Below are 19122 nucleotides of genomic sequence, written 5' to 3' on the forward strand. Positions count from 1 at the left end.
ACAGGCCAATATGAATTAATGGGAAATTGCATGCGCAATTTGCGAGCACCAATAGGTCCTCACAAATTGCGCATGCAATTTCAAGGATGCAAGGGTGTCAAAAGGACACCCTGTTGCACCCCTGAACTTGATCTGTGCACAAATGTTGTGCACACACATGTCCCAAGGACATGTATGTGACCTACAACTTTGGAAAATGCACTTTAGTGCATTTTTCTAAGTTATTGCAAATTACATGAAGTTCCACTTCATGGTAATTTGCGAGCCCTAGTAGCGAACTCACTACTTCCAAGAGGTTCTTGCTTTGCATTTAAGGAATCGCAAAATGACATTCCTTAAATGCAATCGCAATTTGAGAACTCGCAATTCATTGCGAATTCTCAAATTGCGAGGGCCTTGACCCTTGATGCATCGCAAAAGCTAATTATGCGATCGCAAACTGCCGATTTTTGAGAATCGCACCGTTTGCCATCGCAAAAAGCTTTGATGCATGTGCCAGTACATATTCTGTGGGTAAATTGTGTCAACAGTGGTTGGGACAGTCATTGTTATCATCTGTGAAACAACATCTCTTACCTTTAACTGGAGACATTGATCTGGCAGATTTCCTTCTGGGTCCCAGGTGTCCTCGTCCAAAACAATTTGCATATGCGGCATCTATTGAATTCTAGAAGCTGCCCAAATAGAAGCAGCTTTCAGGTTGCGACACCTAGATCAAGCCAACTTGCATAAAGTTTTGGATGTGGTAGACAAAAGCATTATTATTTTGTCTTCTTGTATTTACACTTTGGACAATATTGTTTCTTCCGGTATTGACATTGTGCAGAATGATGTATCTGATTTGTATCATCGTCAAAATCAGTTGCGTTCTGTAATGCAATTTGGCTGAACTTTGCAAACATTGAAAATGGGAAAGTGCCTTTGTTATTATTTCAGTTTAGTGCATGAATGAAACCTCTTCCTATCAGGAGATTTGAACCCCTGGGTAGTACTTTTCTGCACGAAATGTGGTCTTTGGCGTTTACACTTTGCTGTCTACGTGAAGATAAAGAGGTTTTTCTGACAGGGGAATACTGTGATTCTATATTGGGGACATGCATTAGTCTGTACATAAGTTCAGTTTCACGGAGCTTGCAATGTATCAGCGCCCAATTTGGCCTGTTTTCTAAAAGGAATACCTAAATACCTAAATAACCACAACTGCTACAGGTTACGGGCAGTGAGTCTGTATATAGTAACCGTTTCCAAAAGAGTTACTTCTTACAGCGATGTTCTTTTTCCTCCCCTGCATTGGATTGTAGATAGCTCGCTGTGGCCTTCAATTCCTACTATGAAAACAGACTTCAATAAACTAAGTAGACTCAAAGCGCTATTGTTTCAACAAGAAGTAGCTATCACTTCTGCGCAAGAGACCTTCGAATTGCAGGTCTAGTGAAATTCAGTCACTGCTGAATATGAATCTCCCACTACATTTTGGTGAGCTGATTAATCAAATCTTTAATGCGTCTGATATATCAGGCCTTGCACATTTTTTTTAACTTGTAGGTTCTGGCCTTGTTTCATATTTTCAGACTATTTTTGGAGTAATACAGATCTTTATACATTCTATTTTTTCCAGCGCCTTCGGTTGTTTTCCACTTATCCTATTATTGGCGTGTGGACTGCTGGTACTTCTGCTCCTGTTACGCAATGGATGTCCATCCTGTGGTTCTGCACAGACCAGGCCTACAGCGACTACACCATGAATGAATGCAGCAACTTTCTGGATGCTTGACATTAGCAACACTGAATTTGAGCTATGGGCTTACCTTTCAATTTGCTTACTTCACTTGCGTGCAACCTGTGTCCCACTGCTGACGTTTCCCTTTCTATTGGGCCTTGGATATCTGCCTCTCCACAACATCAGACGCTATATATATATAGATATATGCATATTTTTGTTATTTGGCCCTTTTTGATTGGCTCTATTTGGATGGAACATAATGCAATTTGGCTCTGCTTATCTTTAAATCCTGTTTGTCTATGCACTACAACCTGGCCAAGGGGAGGGTGTCACGTGGTTACTAGACAGAAAAGGTTGGCTGATCAGGAAAGTGTTCAAGCAAAAATCTAGAACCACGCAGCCAAAATGTACTACGTGGTCAACAGTTTATATTCCAAAAGAATTTATTTTCATTTGCAGTTAAATTTTGATGTTTTCACGAAAAATGGCATAAAGGGGAAACTGTCAGCACAGTCAGTTCAAAAACATGCAATTGTGTGTACAATATATACAAAATATACAAATATACAGATATACAAACACTGAAGGTGAAGAATCAAAATCAACATATCATGACACCAAGAAAGGATTTTTGGTACAACAAATGATATTTCAAACCAATTGCAAAATGAGATGACCTTTACACAAAACACGTTATTTACGCGTTTACAAAAAACCAGTCCTGTACACTAGAATCCAGTGGACAGGCGGAGCTAAGATGGAGTACAGTTGCCTGCCTGTCTCACAACACCTGTGATAGAATGTTTTTAGGATTTAACAGCGAGGGCGTAAACGCGTAAATAACCTGTTTTGTGTAAAGGCCATTTTTTGTGAAAACATCAAAATTTAACTGCAAATGAAAATAAATTCTTTTGGAATATAAACTGTTGACCACGTAGTACATTTTGGCTGCGTGGTTCTAGATTTTTGCTTGAACACTTTCCTGATTCGCCAACCTTTTCTTTTTATTCAATTGTTGAGATCCGGGCTGGCCAGTTGTAGGATCCATTACCTCCATTGGTTTACTACGTGGTTACTAGAGTCATTGTCGACATATTTAAGTTAGGATGAGCCCGGTAGCCATGATGCTGATTTTGCGCATGAAACTACATGTCTTTATTAAGACTCTGTTTATGCCTTTCTCATGAGAACTCTCTGCTGTGCTCGTTCTCTGCCTATTCCTGGAGTTTGGTCTGAACATTGTGAGCAAGGTCGATAAGCACTGACTCTTGTTATTATGTTCTGGTCAGGCCCTAGCACTTAGACGAAACATACCAATGCAGCTGTTTCTGCTGGAGAATCATACTTTGATATTATGGGGATGCATGTTTAGGGAAGGGCACTTGGAGAGGGACCTTTCCAGGGAGATGAGCAACCAGCACCTGCGATGTAGAAATACAATCTCTGGCCTGAGGTATGGGGTCTGCTAACAAAGCCCAGAGTTCTTCTATTATATAAAAATACTTCTGCTTACCACGGGGAGGGTGGATAGGCCTTATAGTCCTTTATCCCCTATCTTTATAAAATGGCATCTCCCTTTATAATATATGGCATTACTGCAATGCTAACTGTATTGATATTATACATTTTGCTGCTGGTGGAGGCTCGTATACTGCATTTTAGAGCACGTTAGTTAAAATAAATATTTTAAACTATTTTTGTGTCTCTGTCAGATCTTATTGTGGACAAGTACAAGAGTGTGAGCGAAAAGGTGTGCCTTGTTACAGCGATTCCTGAGAGATTGGGGAGTGTTATGTTCTGCGGTTTCTAATCATTGGTTTTTCAGTTTGTGAGTAGGAGAGCTAGTGAGTCACTATAGCTAGTTGTTCCTGAGCTCTGGGGCACTAACGCGGTAGGAAGGCTTATCCCCTATACACCGAAGTCCCATAATCCTGCGCATAGTTCTGTGTATGTGCAGAGTCCCTGCAACGGGGTCTCGGGACGACTTGCATTTGTAAACCAGGGAGGCTTAAATTGTGCACAGACTGGTTTGCAAATTGGGATGCAACGTCTTATGTATACTAATAGGTTGCATTGCAAATTGTTCATTTACAGAAGGTTGCTAAAGTACCTGCCTATTAAATATTAGTTAGTCAGTTCTCAATTTGTGACCTCAAGTGATTAGCTTTGAATGCAAAGAAGGAGGTCTGGAGATCACAGTCTCTGCCAAAGCACTCCAAATGGGAAACATTTTCTAAACGCACCCTGTGTCTATTTAAGGCCAGGAGCTAATTTATACAAAAGGTTTACCATTTGGGAACACATGAGGGGAGTATGCAGCGATCCTCTGAGACATGTCATGCTCCATCTGAGGCACCAGACACGATTGCTAAAGGGAAAGCTACTCCACATGAACATCTTTTCCTTTGCAAATCAGTTAGTACCCCAACTTGTTGGGTCGGTAAATAATCAATGATTTGCAATATCCATGTTTATTATAACTAGAATGGGCTTTGCCCTTTCATGCCCCCTCCTACTGAGATTCTGTACGGGTGACAAAAGTTGTTTCATGAGTTGGAAAGACCAATCAAAGTTTTTTTGTGATTTTGAAAAAGCTACTTTGTACTCACAACCCCTGTGATTTTGCTGTTATTTTGCAAATTACAGACTTTGTGACTGCAATTAGGCTTGTAAATTAGTCTGCAATGCTCACACCAAGTTTTAAATAAAAAATATTTAAATTGCATATTACAAATACAATTAAAATTAAGGAATTAGCGCAAGATATACGTTTTGATGATTCTCATAGGAACTCATGAGTGAAACTGGTAACTATTAAAAAAACATATTGAAAGTGCCTACTGGAGGGCATTCATTATGAATCACAACCACCTAATCTCAAGCTAAGCACATGCAAAGAGTCCAGTTGGGTACAAATATCCTTACCAGTGTACACCAGTTGCTTATTCATGGGGAAAATGTAGGCATTATAAAGGCCAAGAAAAAGCTGTTGATGTAGTTCTCATACTGACATTTGATAATTACAGTTGACTGGTTTCCCTGCGTCAGAACTTTGAATCAGTTGCAGAAGACACCACAAAATTGATGTAAGGCTTTTCACAGTTATTCAAGCAGTTTATCAGTGGTCTCAAATTACATAGGGTAGTCTTAGTCCTCTCTGTGTCTAGTCCTGCGCTAGGCACTAGCCATTCTGGCTTGTTCAGGTTCTTCTGTTCCTAGCTGATAGCTTTCATTTATGGGGTATGTCAAAGATAAATATTAAATCCAAAAAATTGAAAGCTAAGTATGGATATTCTATACCTATCTCCACAAATATCTACCACAGCAAGATATAGCTATTGCCAAGGTACAAAGATGTGGTGTTAGGAATGTTGAATGTTTTCTTCTTCTATATGCACTTATCTTTTGACATTTTGGTCTTTGATTTTTTATTCATGATATTCTTGTATTACAATATTCATAGCCTCAATATTCAGTAGTTGCATCATTTCCAGGATTCGCAGCACACTGAAGCCAGGCTATTGTCATTTGTAAAGGCTAAATCCAATATAGAAGAATCTTCAGACCTGAAGACAGCTCTCCTTTTGGGTCTTTATCCACACCCTGCCTCCAGGTCAGCTTGACTAACTTCATCATAGGGCTCCTCCTCATGCAAGTCGGTGTGAGCTAACATCCTGCTGAATAGGGAAGGTTTTTGATCTATTTACAGCTGGAGTCCAATGAAGAATAGCTGGTTGGAATAGGTTGTCAAGGGTCGGTTACCATCTCACGTGTATATACAGAGATTTAAAGCCGTTAAAACGACCTAACCGGGGGCTCAAATGACTTTATTCCTGTCCCCATTTGGTTTAGAAAAAGCAAAACTGAAAAATTCAACACATAAATCTTGACAACATGTTTCAGCCCTCAACTTCCCCAATAAGAGGTACATATGGGCTTTCATTAGTACTTCAAATCTAATCTTGGCATTAAAAAGATTTTATTAAGTTGAATGAAATAATAATAGCCTAATATTTGACCCAGTGATCCTTGTGGTGCTACTGCTGCCAGTCTTGAGAGGGAAGGATCTGTAAAAGAAGTAAAAGTACAAGTTAACATAGTTATACTTTATGAATATTATTTATTGGTCAATTTAGGTTGACGCTGCACACACATCATGTTGTGGTAAAAATGCATGTTTTAAATAAAGTAAATACATGCATAAGACAGTGAGGATTCTATTTCACATCTCATGCCCCTGTGGATCGTACCCTGGAACATGGTCTAGAGGGCCAGCAAAGGCATATAATATGAGGGATTAGAGATAAATGTACAAATATAAATCCGTTACATAAAATATCATTGATACATTATCTGACATCCAAGGGGACCATGGGCTATCTACTCAGATGACATTGATGAATGCACTAGGCATATATAACAGTATTAATTCCCTGTTGACAAAAGGGTTTCAATCTAAATACCAAAGAGTGAAGTAATCCGTGTTTTAAAAAAAGATAGCTGCAGCCAAATTGTCATCTCTATTTAGCAAAGGAATTTCAGTTGTTATATGTAAGAAATTGGGTTACTGGCTGAGTAGGGTGAAACCCTACTCAAGCAGCAACCACATTCCTGTCATAGTGAAAAACAGGCAAACACCAAATTAACCTGTGCTTAACCCCTGGTGACTTGAAACACAAGCAGTCAGGCTTAACTTAGAGGCAATGTGTAAAGTATTTATGCAGCTTTTCAAGCAGTAATAAAGTGAAAACACATACAAGAAAAATCCCACACCATTTTAGAACAATAGAGCATATTTAAATAAATTAATTCACACCAAAACAACAACAATTCAATTAGTAGAACCAGAGACATGCAATTTTAAAGCTTTGTGAAAATCAAGCCCTATAAATCAAAAGGCCACAACTGCAGTTATCTGGTCATGGGAGAGAGGGTCCAAGACACAAGTTCATGCCAACCGTGATGGAGCGTTGGCCAGATATCGGACTGAGTTCACTCTGCTAAAAGTACCTAGTAGCCTGGGTGTCGAGATGTGAAGTTCATGTGTTGAGCTGCGTTGGTTGGTGTCTAAGAGCTGTCGATGAAGGGTTGGGGTGCAAGGTTTCGTGTAGAGATGCATCGTGCAATGGCTGAGTCGGTGATCATTAATGGGGCTTGAGGTGTGAGGTCCTGTATCATCATCAAGGAAGCCGGCAGGCTTGCGAGGATCTGCACTGCGATGTGTTGGCACAGGGGGCAAGATGCATCGTGCTGGGCTGGTGTCAGCTTTGGGCTGCATCAGCATCAAAGAAGCTTCCAAGTCTTGAGAGGACTTGCAGTGAGATGTGTCAGCACTGAGGACAAGCTGAGTCATGCTGGGCCAGAGTTGATAGCAGGCTGCGTTACTCTACATCAAGATACAAATTATGTCAACATCGAAGAAGCCTATTATATCCCTGTAGCTTTAAAAAGTGGGCCACCCAACTGACCTTTGGAGACTTCTTGGAGCTCTGGGTCCACACAGGTAGGCTGGATTCAGCAGGGCAGTTTACATCAGCAGAAGAGTCCTAGTGGAGCAATAGCAGGCCTTGGGATCAAATCAATCTTTGGTCAGCAAGCAAGTTGGCAGGGCAACTTCGTAACTGGGCAGTCCTTCTTCCTGGTAGAGTCTGCATGTCAAAAAAGTGATCTGAAGAGTTGGGCCAAGGGTCCACTATTTAAGCCTGGTGCCAGCTTTGAAGTGGGAGAAGCTTCTGGAGTCTTCCCCCTATATTGGTGTCTGAAACGTCTTCCTCCCTCCCATTGCCCCAGCTTGTCTGTGGGCACAAATAACTGTTGTGAATCCCTTTTTGAGTGTGCTGAGGGAGATTCTTTGTTAGGTGCAAGTGTGGTAGGTGACAGTCCCTCACCCTCGTCCTGACAGAGATCAGGATCCTGCCAACTCCTAGTCCCCTTTTGTTTCACTGTCTCGGAGCAACACACAAAGACCAACTGCCGGCAACACCTAGTCATGTGATCCATGATACAGGTACCAAATAGTTGGGACAAAAAAATGCCAACTTTCTAAAAGTGGCATTTTCAGAATTATGACTTAAAATCCGACTTTACCTTTAATGGGAGTTTTAAATTGCAATTCTTTAAACACCAAACTTGACATTCCTACATGCTCCCAATGAAAAGTTATCACTATTTAGTAAATCCAATAAGGCCACCCAATGTTATCCTATGGGAGAGGTAGGCCTTACTATAGTGAAAAATGAATTTTGGGAAGCAAACAGAAATAAAAATAAAATGTCATGATAATGCCATTTTATTTTGCCCTCAGCTTGCACCGTGTATAGTGTGAGTGTGCGGGCAGGGGGCGGGCTGAATCCTGAGATTGCACGATTACTTCTGCCCCTTAAAGTGTGCATGTAGGGTTGGCCAGCTGTCTCGCTAAGGCAAGCCCGACATGCGCACTGAGACCCAGCAATTCCAGGGCTGCGGAACAGCCAGGGGATTGCTGAAACAGGCCCCCAGCCTCAAAGTGAGTGCTGGATTAGCCTGCTCCCACCAAACCTGGAGCTTCTTACATGCTGAAAACAGCATGACAGCAGTTGGATTAGTTGGATTTGCGTTTCACTGAACAGGAAATAAGTCATCCTATTCCTGCTTGTGGACACCTGGGTAAAAGTGCAGCAGTGGGTGAGCGGCATATCGCAATTGCGCCACACCATATTTTTGTCTTATTAGCCGCCACTGCTGCCATGGCATGTAAAAGATAAAAGTACATGTCCAACTTTTTAAATACACTGCACCCTGCCCAATAGGCAATTTTAGGGCCTACCCTTGAAGGTATTTATATATTGAAAAGGAAGGCCTATGCCTGGCAAAAGGTTTATTTTGCAGGTCTAAATGACAGTTTAAAATTGCATACACCAGCTGCAGTGACAGGCCTGAGAAATGTTTAAAGGCTACCTAAGTGTCAGTGCTGCATGCATCCTAGTAGCATTTAATTTATGGGCCCTGGATACAGGTAGCCCAAATTTAGTAGGGACTTAATTAGACATTACATGTGCCAATTGGGTGTGTGCTAATATTACCAAGTTTTAGGGAGCATGCACAAGTACTTTATCACTGGTTAGCAGCAGTTAAGAGTACTAAGGCCAATAAAAACAAAGTCAGGAAAAACAGGAGGATTGAAGGGAAAAGGTTGGTGTAGACTATGCCAAGGATGTCACATCCAACATGTGCCCCCACCAGCTCAAATCAGAGAGAACTACCAACCCTCATGGGAACTCTCGTCAATAAGGTGGAAAAACCTGGTGAGACCATCAACTTTGGCACTGTCAGTTCCACGGTGATGATACATCTTAAAGTCAATTGCCTATAGGGCAATTGCTTATAGGGAGATGGACCACCTCAACATGTTGGTATTCTCATCCCACGTCTGCATTAGCCATCGGAGGAGTCTGTAGTCTATTTGAACTCGGAGGCAAGCCCCAAACTGATGTGGTCGCAACTTCTTCAATGCCCAGACCACTGCAAATGCTTCCCTCTCTATTTCACTCCACCTCTGTTCCCTGCGGAGTAGCCTCCTGTTGATGAAGGCTACCTATTTATCTAAGCCCTCTTAATTTATCTGTGAGAGCACAGGTTCCATGCCATGCTCTGAGACATCAATCTGCATGGTGAATTCATGGGAGAAGTCACGGTCTTTGAGCACTGGCATGCCTCCATTGAGATCATCTGTCTGGGCTGATTCTTAGAAGTTAGCTCTTTCAAGGGAGCACCAGTGGTGCCATACCTCTTGACAAGTCTCCTGTAGTACCCGGTGATGCCCGGGAAAGCCCAATCCTCTGTATGGGTACTGAGAAGTTGCCAAGCCAGAATGATGTGAAATTTGAAGGGGTTATACCCTGCCCCCTCCAACTTGGTGGCCCAAGTAAACCACAGACCCTGCCCTAGCTGGCACTTACTGTCCTTGATAATCAGGCCTGCCCAGGAGCGGCTGCTGGTACTGTGAAGCGGTGGGCCAGCGGGAGGGGTAACACAAAAAAGACAAATACAACATAAATAAAACTGCAGTTACCTGCTCCGATTGCCCCGCCTTCCTTCCAATCATTGCGTACATGTCAGGAACCTGGTGCACACTGTGCAGGCTCCCAGCTCCCAATCCCAGCGCTGAACACATGCTGGGAATAGCATTCCCAGCATGTGAGCAGTGCTGGGATTGGTCTGAGCGTCAGATTTAGACTGGGAGTCAGTGGTGGTTTATCCACCCAGCTGTGCAACACAGTAAGGTGGAGAAAGGCTAAGTGTGCATGACAATTTGGTCAGACCTCTGGGGCTGCCAAACCATCATGCACATGAAACAGTGCCTACCTCGCCCCTCTCCTCCTTAGTGCTGCAGCTGCAGTGTCACTGTGGCTGTCCCCGCCCCACCCTCATCTCGGCTGGCAGGACGCAAAATAAAATGATAATAGAAACCTTTTATCATCATTTTATTTGTCCTTGCCTCTGCTGGCTTTCAGCATGGAGGCGATGCTCCTCAGCGATAACAGAGGAGCCGCCCCAAGGACTGCCCTTTGCAGAGCATGAAATACTTTCCCCAGGTGGCCCTGGTGGTCTTCCCAATTAGACTGCAATGCCATCTAGGTAGGCAGCACTAAAGTTCTCCAACCCAGCGAGGACCTGATTGAACAATGCAGACCTCTCTTTGGCCCCCTCAGTCAAGGTAGTTTGCCAGTACTCAGGCGTCAGATCAAACATGCTGAGTAGCTTAGCAGCCCTCAACTGATTAATCATTCATCAGGTCGGGTGGTGTGAGCATCAGTTTTAGTGACTGCATTGAGATCCGGTAATCCATGAAGAACTGGAGTTCAGGGGCTGCACCTGGGGAGAAGCCTTGGGGACCAACACCACTGGCTGAACGGCTGAACCGAAGGTTGCTGGAGGGCTCAATTACCCCCAACTTCAGCAGTTTGGAGACTTCCTACTTTATGCTGGCTCTCATCTTGTTAGTCAGTAGATCTCATTCTTCAGATGCATACTGTCTCCAGTGTCAATATCATGGATACATCATGTAGAAGAGGGAGGCAAACTGCCCCAATACTTGGTGACAGTCCCTCTTTTGCTCTAGGGTCAGGGTAGGGAGACGCTGACGTCCTCCCCTGAAACATTCTACTCCTTGGAAGAAAGGAGATCAGGGAGAGGTAAAATCTTCTCCTTCACTCCATCATCGTTTGATCAGGAGATAGTAACCTCGGATCTCTCAAAGTGGGGTTTGAGATGATTGACATGTAGGCCCCGCAAGGAGTTCCGAGGGTCTTCAGATTCACCAGGTAGGTGAGCTCCGCATTGCAATCTTTCATCGCATAGCGTCCATACCCTCGGTCTTGCAAGTCCCAGGCTCCACAAACTCAATCACCCACACTTTTTGGCCAGGCTGAAACTCTCCCAGAGTGGCCCTCCAGTCATACAAGAGCTTTATAACCTCCTGTTTTGCTTCCAGAGTCACCTTTGACTTCTTACAGAAACACTTCATCTGGGTGCAGAGGGCAAGCATGTACTTGACCACATCCAGAGGGGCTTGTTTAGCAGCTTATTCACAACCCTCTTTTGCCAGGCTCAGAGGCACTCTGACAGGGTGACCATCTAGAAGATAAAAGGGGGGCTGAATCCAACCTCTTTCTACTCTATCTCTCTGTGAACAAACAACAGGCATGGCGAGAGAATATCCAACATCCAATTCAAGGGCTCTGATATGCCCATTTTCCTGTCTATGAAGGTTTTTCTGAAGATTTCCATAAGCCCATCAATCTGGGAGGCAATAGGGTGTGCAGAACTTGTATGTTACCCCACACTCATCCCACATGAACTTCATGTACGTTGATATGAAGTTGGTACATCGGTCAGATAATACCTCCTTAGGGAACTCCATATGGGTAAAGATCCTTATAAGTGCCCTGGCCACCATGGGCACAGTCACTATCCTCAGAGGTATAACCTCTGGGTATGGGATGGCATGGACCACCAATACCAGGATGAACCTGTTGCCCAGGGCTATCTTATGGTCCGGAGGCAACACAATGACAATGCCTATTCTTTTAAAGGGGGATGCTAATGACTAGCAAGGGAACCAGGGGAGCATGCACTTCCCTCATGACTTCCTACTGGCAGGTGGGACATGACCTACAGAAATATTCTGAGGTCTCACTCATTGAAGCCAAAAAAGTGGGGATACAAGCCTGCAAAAATTCTTGTCCTGCCCCAGATGGCCTGCCAGGGGAACACTGTGAGACAACTCCTGTAGCACTGTGGGACCACCAACATATGGGTTGCACCAGGCTCAGGAAGCTTAGGCCCAGTATGCAGGAGACTCTTCTGCCAGTAAATCAGGGGATCACCAGTGGTGGAACCAGCTGCCTGGGCCTTGACCTGCTGCCATAGGCCCTCCAGAGTATGGTACCCCTTTGGAGTTCTGCAGCATTCCTACCTGGTGGGACTTTCTTCCTTCTGCCAACTGGCCAGTTCAGGTAGGCTTCCCAGAGTGGCAATAATCTCTCCAGTAGGTTCTGGAGCATCGCCCTCAGACTCTGCCTCCTCCTGGACCATGGGAGTTCCTGGAGTGACTTTTTCTTGTGTCTTGCCTTTCCTCATTTTGGCAGATACCTGAGCCATTTTTCCAGGCTCCAGATCCTCCCGACTGCCCTGTCAGGCTGCCATAGACAGGCACACCCAATCAGGTAACCCCAGCATCTCCAGGTGGGACTGAAGTTCTACCTGTATCCAGATTAGGGGCTTCATGTCCTTACCCAGCAAATAATTCACACATCAATCCATGGCAGCAGCATAAATGTCCGGGTGCAGCGATAGCAGATCTTAGGAGCAAAACAGTCCTCAGTCAGCAAGCAGGTTAGCAGGGCAGCTGGGTGGTCTTTCATCCTGGCAGAGTCTACAGGTCCAGATGTGATCTGAAGAGTTGGGTCTGAGGGTCCAATATTTATACCTGGTCACTGCTTTGAAGAGGGAGAAGCATCAGTAGTCTACGCCCTACAGAGGTGTCTGAAACTTCCTTCCTCTCTGCTCTGGCCGCATCTTGTTTGTGCGACTAAAAGACTAGTGTAAAACCTTTTGTGAGTGTGTTGAGGGAGAGTCTTTGTGATGTGCAAGTGTTCCAGGTGACAGCCCCTCCTCCTCATCCTGACAAAGATAGCCTATCCTGCCAACACTCATTTGCCTTTTATCTCACAGTTTGAGAGCAATATACAAAAAACAACTGCCATCCTGTGACACAGGATACCCAGGATACAAGCTGCAGGCACCAAATAATTGGGAAAAGAAAATGCCAACTTTCTAATAGTGGCATTTTCAAAAGTGTTACTTAAAATCTGCTTTACAATTAAAGAGTGATTTAAATTCAAATTCCTAAGATATCAAACTCAACATACTCACCTGCTCCCAAATTGAAAGTTATCACTTATTAAATATAATAAGGTAACCTAATGTTATTCTATGTTAGAAGTAGACCTTGCAGTAGTGAAAAATACATTTAGGAGTTTTTCACTAACAGAACGTGTAAATTTTAAAAGGAAATATAATGTCCAACTTTTTAAATACACTGCACCCTGACCTTTGGGCTACTTAGGGCCTACCCTACGGGTAATTTATATGTATTAAAAAAGGAGGGTTATGCCTGGCAAAAAGTTTATTTTTCCAGGTAGAAATGGAAGTTTAAAACTGCACACACAGGCTGCGATGGAAGGCCTGGGGCATTTTTAAAAGCTACTCAAGTGGGTGGCACAGTTAGTACTACAGGCCCACTAGTGGCATTTAGTTTATGAGCCCTGGATACAGGTACCACGTTACTGGGACTTAAAAGTAAATCAAATGTGCCAAATGGGTGTATGTCAATGTTTTAGAGAGAGAGCACAAGCACGTTATCACTATTTAGAAGTGACAGTGACACTTGACCCTATTTTCAGGTTAGCCTGCTCCCCACGCTGCACAGCACCACCACTGTGTCTGTGTCTCCCAGACCGCTTCTGCCGCCGTCATAAGTTTGCTGCCCCCAGCAGCTGTATTGCCTCATTTTGTGCCTCTGTTCCTGTTTTAGTTTCCTGCATTTTGTCTAAGGGGTTTTGTTGCCTTTTCTGTTTTGTGTCTTAATTCCTGTGTATTTATTGCTACCCCCCTTTACTTGCCTTATGTATCCTGCCCGCTTGGTTCTCACGCTGCTCAGTCCCCTGTGGCCCGCCCCCCCCTGCTCTCCCATTCGCCGCCTGCTCCCGCCTCCCAGCTGCTTCTCCTTCCCACCTCCCCTTTAATTGCGGCCACTGTGCGGTGAGGAGAGCGACCCTTGACCCTGTTTTCAGGTTAGGCCGCTCCCCACGCCACACAGCCCCACCACTGTGTCTGTGTCTCCCAGGATGCTGCTACCACCGTCGTACGTTCGCTGCCCCCAGCCGCCGTATTGCCTAATTTTGTGCCTCTGTTCCTGTTTTAGTTTCCTGCATTTTGTCTTGGGGGTTTTGTTGCCTTTTCTGTTTTCTGTCTCCATTCCTGTGTATTTATTGTTACCCTCCCTTTTTTTGCCTTCTGTATCCCGCCCGCTCGGTTCTCCCGCTGCTCAGTCCCCTGTAGCCCTGCCGCCCTGCTCTCCCATTCGCCGCCCCTCTCTCGCCTCCCAGCTGCTCCTCCCTTCCACCTCCGCTTATATGGCAAGCCCGTCTGCGCCGGTCTGTGCCTGGACCTCGCCCAGCACCAGGACTACTGACCCCGCAAATGCCACGATGACCGCCTCCACTACAATGCCAGCACCCTCCACGCACTCAACACCGGACAATCACAAACCTGCTTCCTGGCTGCCCGAGGTGCACCCAAGGACCGTTCTCCTGCCGGAACTGAACCTTCACCAACATCCAATCCACCAATCTACCCACTGAGAAAGAACGCCCGAAAACACGCCATTGAACTCTGGGACCTACTCGACTCCGCCTCCCCAGACATCTCCTTCCTGACAGAGACCTGGATGAACCCCTCCTCGGCACCCGACATAGCCATCCCTGACAGTTACAAGATCAGGCGCAGGGACCGCACCAACAGAACAAGAGGAGGAATCACCATGGTCCACAGGAACACGCTCAGAGTCTCGACAAACACCGATGACACCCTCAGCACCGCCGAACACATGCACTTCTAGATCGACACTGACCCCAACACCACCCTCAGAGGAGCCCTCATCTACAGACCCCCCAGACCCCGGCCAATGTTCAGCGGCGCTATCATCGACTTCGTCAGGACACGCGCCCTCTACTCCACAGACTACATCCTCCTCGGGGACCTGAAATTCCACAACTACACCAACTTCACCACCTTGATTGACAACTTCGCTAACCTCGGACTCAGACAGCTCATCACGAGGCCCACCCACACACGCTTGACCCCATCTTCTCCGCAAGCTTCCACATCTCGTTCAGCCACACCACCGAACTCGACTGGACCGACCATCGCTGCATCCACATCACCTTCTGGGAAACCCACCACGCACTACCACACCTAACAGATCCCTCACCGATGCTGGAGCAAAGTCACTGAAGACCAGCTAAACACCACCCTTGCCCGAAGCCCACTCGTTGACCCCACCGACCCTGACACCGCCGCCCACCACATCAGACAGTGGGTCGACGACTGCGCCAACACTCTTGCCCCAATCAAGAAACCCTCCAACAGACACACTAACAAGCAAGTCGGCTGGTTCACTGCAGACCTCCAGGCCTCCAAGCAGACCTGCCGAAAACTAGAGAAGAAATGGCACCATGAACAGACACCGGACAGCTACGCAGCCCACAAGAGCGCCATCCGTAGTCATCATCACCTCATCAGATCCGCCAAAAGGACATCCTTCAAAGACCGCCTAGACAACAACGCACGCAACAGCAAAGAGCTCTTTAACATCGTGAAGGAGCTCTCCAACCCCAGTTCCAACAACAACAACATCCCTCTGTGGCAAGACCGGTGCAACACCCTCGCCACCTTCTTCCATCGCAAGATCAAAGACATCCACAAGAGCTTCCACACCCTGATCGGCCCGACAATCACCAAGACCTCCGACCCCACGGCCACCAACCTCACCAATCCGCTGCTCTCCTGGACCAACATAAATGACGACGACATCACCAGAATCATGAACACCATCCTCTCCGGCTCTCCGTCAGACCCATGCCCACACAACATCTCCAACAAAGCCAGCACCATCATCGCACCCAATCTCCGCAAGGCCATCAACATCTCCTTCAAGACCCCGACCTTCCCAGATAGCTGGAAGCACGCCGAGATCAACGCCTTACTCAAGAAACCGAAGGCAGATCCAAAGGTCCTCAAGAACTTCCGACCCATCTCGCTGCTCTTGTTCCCGGCGAAGGTCATCGAGAAGGCCGTCAACAGACAACTGACCCACTACCTCGAGGAGAATAACATCCTGGACTTGTCCCAGTCTGGGTTCCGCAGCAACCACAGCACCGACACTGCCCTCATCGCTGCCACCAATGACATCAGGATCCTACTGGACAAACGGTGAAACCGCGGCCCTCATCCTCCTGGACCTGTCAGCCGCTTTCGACACTGTCTGCCACCGCACCCTATGCACAGACCTCCACAGGACAGGGATCCAAGACAAAGCACTGGACTGGACCACCTCCTTCCTCTATGGCAGAACTCAGAGCATCCGCCTCCCCCCTTTCCGATCCGAAGCTACCAAGATCAACTGTGGCGTACCCCAAGGATCATCCCTCAGCCCGAAATTGTTCAACATCTACATGGCACCTCTCACCCACGTCGCCCGACTACATGACCTCAACATCATCTCCTATGTCAACAACACATAGCTGATCCTCTCCCTCACCAATGACCCCCTCACCGCCAAGGCCAAACTTCACTAAGGAATGAAAGCTGTCGCCGAGTGAATGAAGACCAGCTACCTGAAGCTGAACTCAGACAAAAGAGAAGTCCTCATCCTCAGCGCCAACCCCTCGGTGTGGTACTACTCCTGGTGGCAGACCGCACTGGGAGCAGCACCAACACCCACCGACCACGCACGCAACCTAGGGTTCACCCTCGACTCAACACTCTCCATGACCAAACAAGTCAATGCTGTCTCATCCTTCTGCTTCAACACGCTCCGCATGCTCTGCAAGATCTACAAGTGGATCCCCACCGAAATAATAGGAACAGTCACCCAGGCCCTTGTCAGCAGCAGACAAGACTACGGTAATGCCCTCTACGCAGGAGTCTCGGACAATCTCCTGAAACGACTATAACGCACACAGAACGCCTCAGCACACCTGATCCTTGACATCCCTCGCCCCAGCCACATCACACCCCACCTGAAAGATCTACACTGGCTTCCCGTCAACAAGAGGATCACCTTCAAGCTGCTCACCCACGCACACAAGGCACTCCACAACACCAAACCGGCATACCTCAACAGACGACTCACCTTCTACACCCCGAACCACCAGCTCCGCTCCACCAGCCTCACCCTCGCTGCTGTTCCCCGCATCCACCGAACAACCTCCGGTGGCAGATCCTTCTCCTACCTCGCCGCCAAGACCTGGAACACCCTCCCTACTCACCTATGGCAGACCCAAGACCTACTCGCCTTCAGAAGACTCCTCAAGACCTGGCTCTTCGAGCAGTAGCGGCACCCCCTCCCCTCAGCGCCTTGAGACCCTCACGGGTAAGTAGCGCGCTTTACAAATACTCTGATTGATTGATTGATTGATTAGAGTAATAGCTGGTTAGCAGTGTATGGTTCTATTGGCCTAGCCCTAATTGTCATATTTAATTTACTTATAAGTCCCTAGTAAAGTGGCACAACATGGGCCCTGGAATTGTAAATTAAATACTACTAATGGTCCTGAATGATTGATTGTGCCTTTCACTTAAGTAGCCTCTTAAACATGTCTCACACCTGCCATTGCAGAGCCTGCATGTGCAGTTTTAAACTGCCATTTCGACCTGTCAAAGTAAGCATCTTGCCAGGTCCTAACATTCCTTTTTAATATGTATAAGTCACCCATAGAGTAGGTCCTGGGCAGCCCAGAGGTCAGGGTCAATGCATTGAAAAAGTCCGACATGTATTTTCAATATTTAAATGTCCTGGTAGTGAAAAATCCTTTGCTTTGTTTTTCTAGGTCTAGCTCTCTCATAGGCTAAGATTGGAGTTGTCTTATTACATTTTATAAATGTAATTGAGAAGGGGTCTCTGGAATCAGTATTTAAAATCCTAACTCATGGTGAAGTTGGATTTTAAATTGTAATTCTGAAAATGCTTTAAAAAACTATTAATTTGGCATTTTCCTGCAATAGCAGTTTAGCACATGTAGCCTGTACTAGGGTCACATGACTATGTGTAGCTGACAATTGAGCACTGTGTATTTGTCCTAGACAGCCACACACAATATGGAGCTTAGGGGTGCCTGGGTGGGAGGGAAGAGCTGGGCAGCCCTTTAGTTAGTCTTGAGCCTGGACAGGGAAGGCAGGATGCCTGTGTACTTCAAATGGAAACCTCTAGTGGTTTTGCCCCCACTTTGAAGGTACAACCAGATATAAATAGTGTCCTTCAGACACCTGCTGTGAGGGACACCAGGACTAGCCAGGTCATGTTAATGAAAAGGTTAGTTTCCCCAGAGAATTACATGGGCCAGGAATGCAGGTTGACTTAGGCCCATGGGCAGGACTTTTTCTAATCAGGGAAGTCCATCAAGGTATTGATTATTCTTCCCTGGCTTTAGGCTGGAAGGGGGTTGTGTTGGAAATGTTCCTCTCTTAAGGCTCACTTCCAAACATTTTGCCTTCCTCTTCCTATTTTTTACTGAATTTGTTTTTGCTGGCCTAAGGACTCCGAGTAGTTTGCCACTGCTAACCAGTACTAAAGTGTATGTGCTCACTACTCAAAACATGGTAATATTGGCTTTTCTCCAATCGTCATATTTTATTTACTTATAAGTCCCTAGCAAAGTGGCACTATGTGTTCCCAGGGCCTGCAAATTAAAAGCTAGTAGTGGGGCTCCAGCACTGACTGTGTCAATCTCTTAAGTCGCCTCTTGAACATGTCTTGGACCTGCAATTGCAGAGCCTGTGTGAGAAGTTTTAAACTGCCATTTCGACCTGGAAAACTAAACGTTTTAAAAAACAGTTGCCAACCTGCACACCTGCTTTATGTATGTTAACCAAAAAAATTGTTAAGTATACGATTTATCTCTGCATGCAGCTGTGATGTGGGTCTGCTGCTAACCCCACTTTATGTAATCTATGTAATACAGGGACAGACCAAATCTCTCCACTTAACAGCGCACAGTTATGGTCCCTAAGGTTTCTACAGGTAATTTAAATCTATTTAGTAACAATAATCCCAAAACGTAGAGCTTTACACAAAA

The sequence above is a fragment of the Lissotriton vulgaris genome, chromosome 1_1 (genome assembly GCF_964263255.1).
Source record: "Lissotriton vulgaris chromosome 1_1, aLisVul1.2, whole genome shotgun sequence".
Classification (NCBI taxonomy): domain Eukaryota; kingdom Metazoa; phylum Chordata; class Amphibia; order Caudata; family Salamandridae; genus Lissotriton; species Lissotriton vulgaris.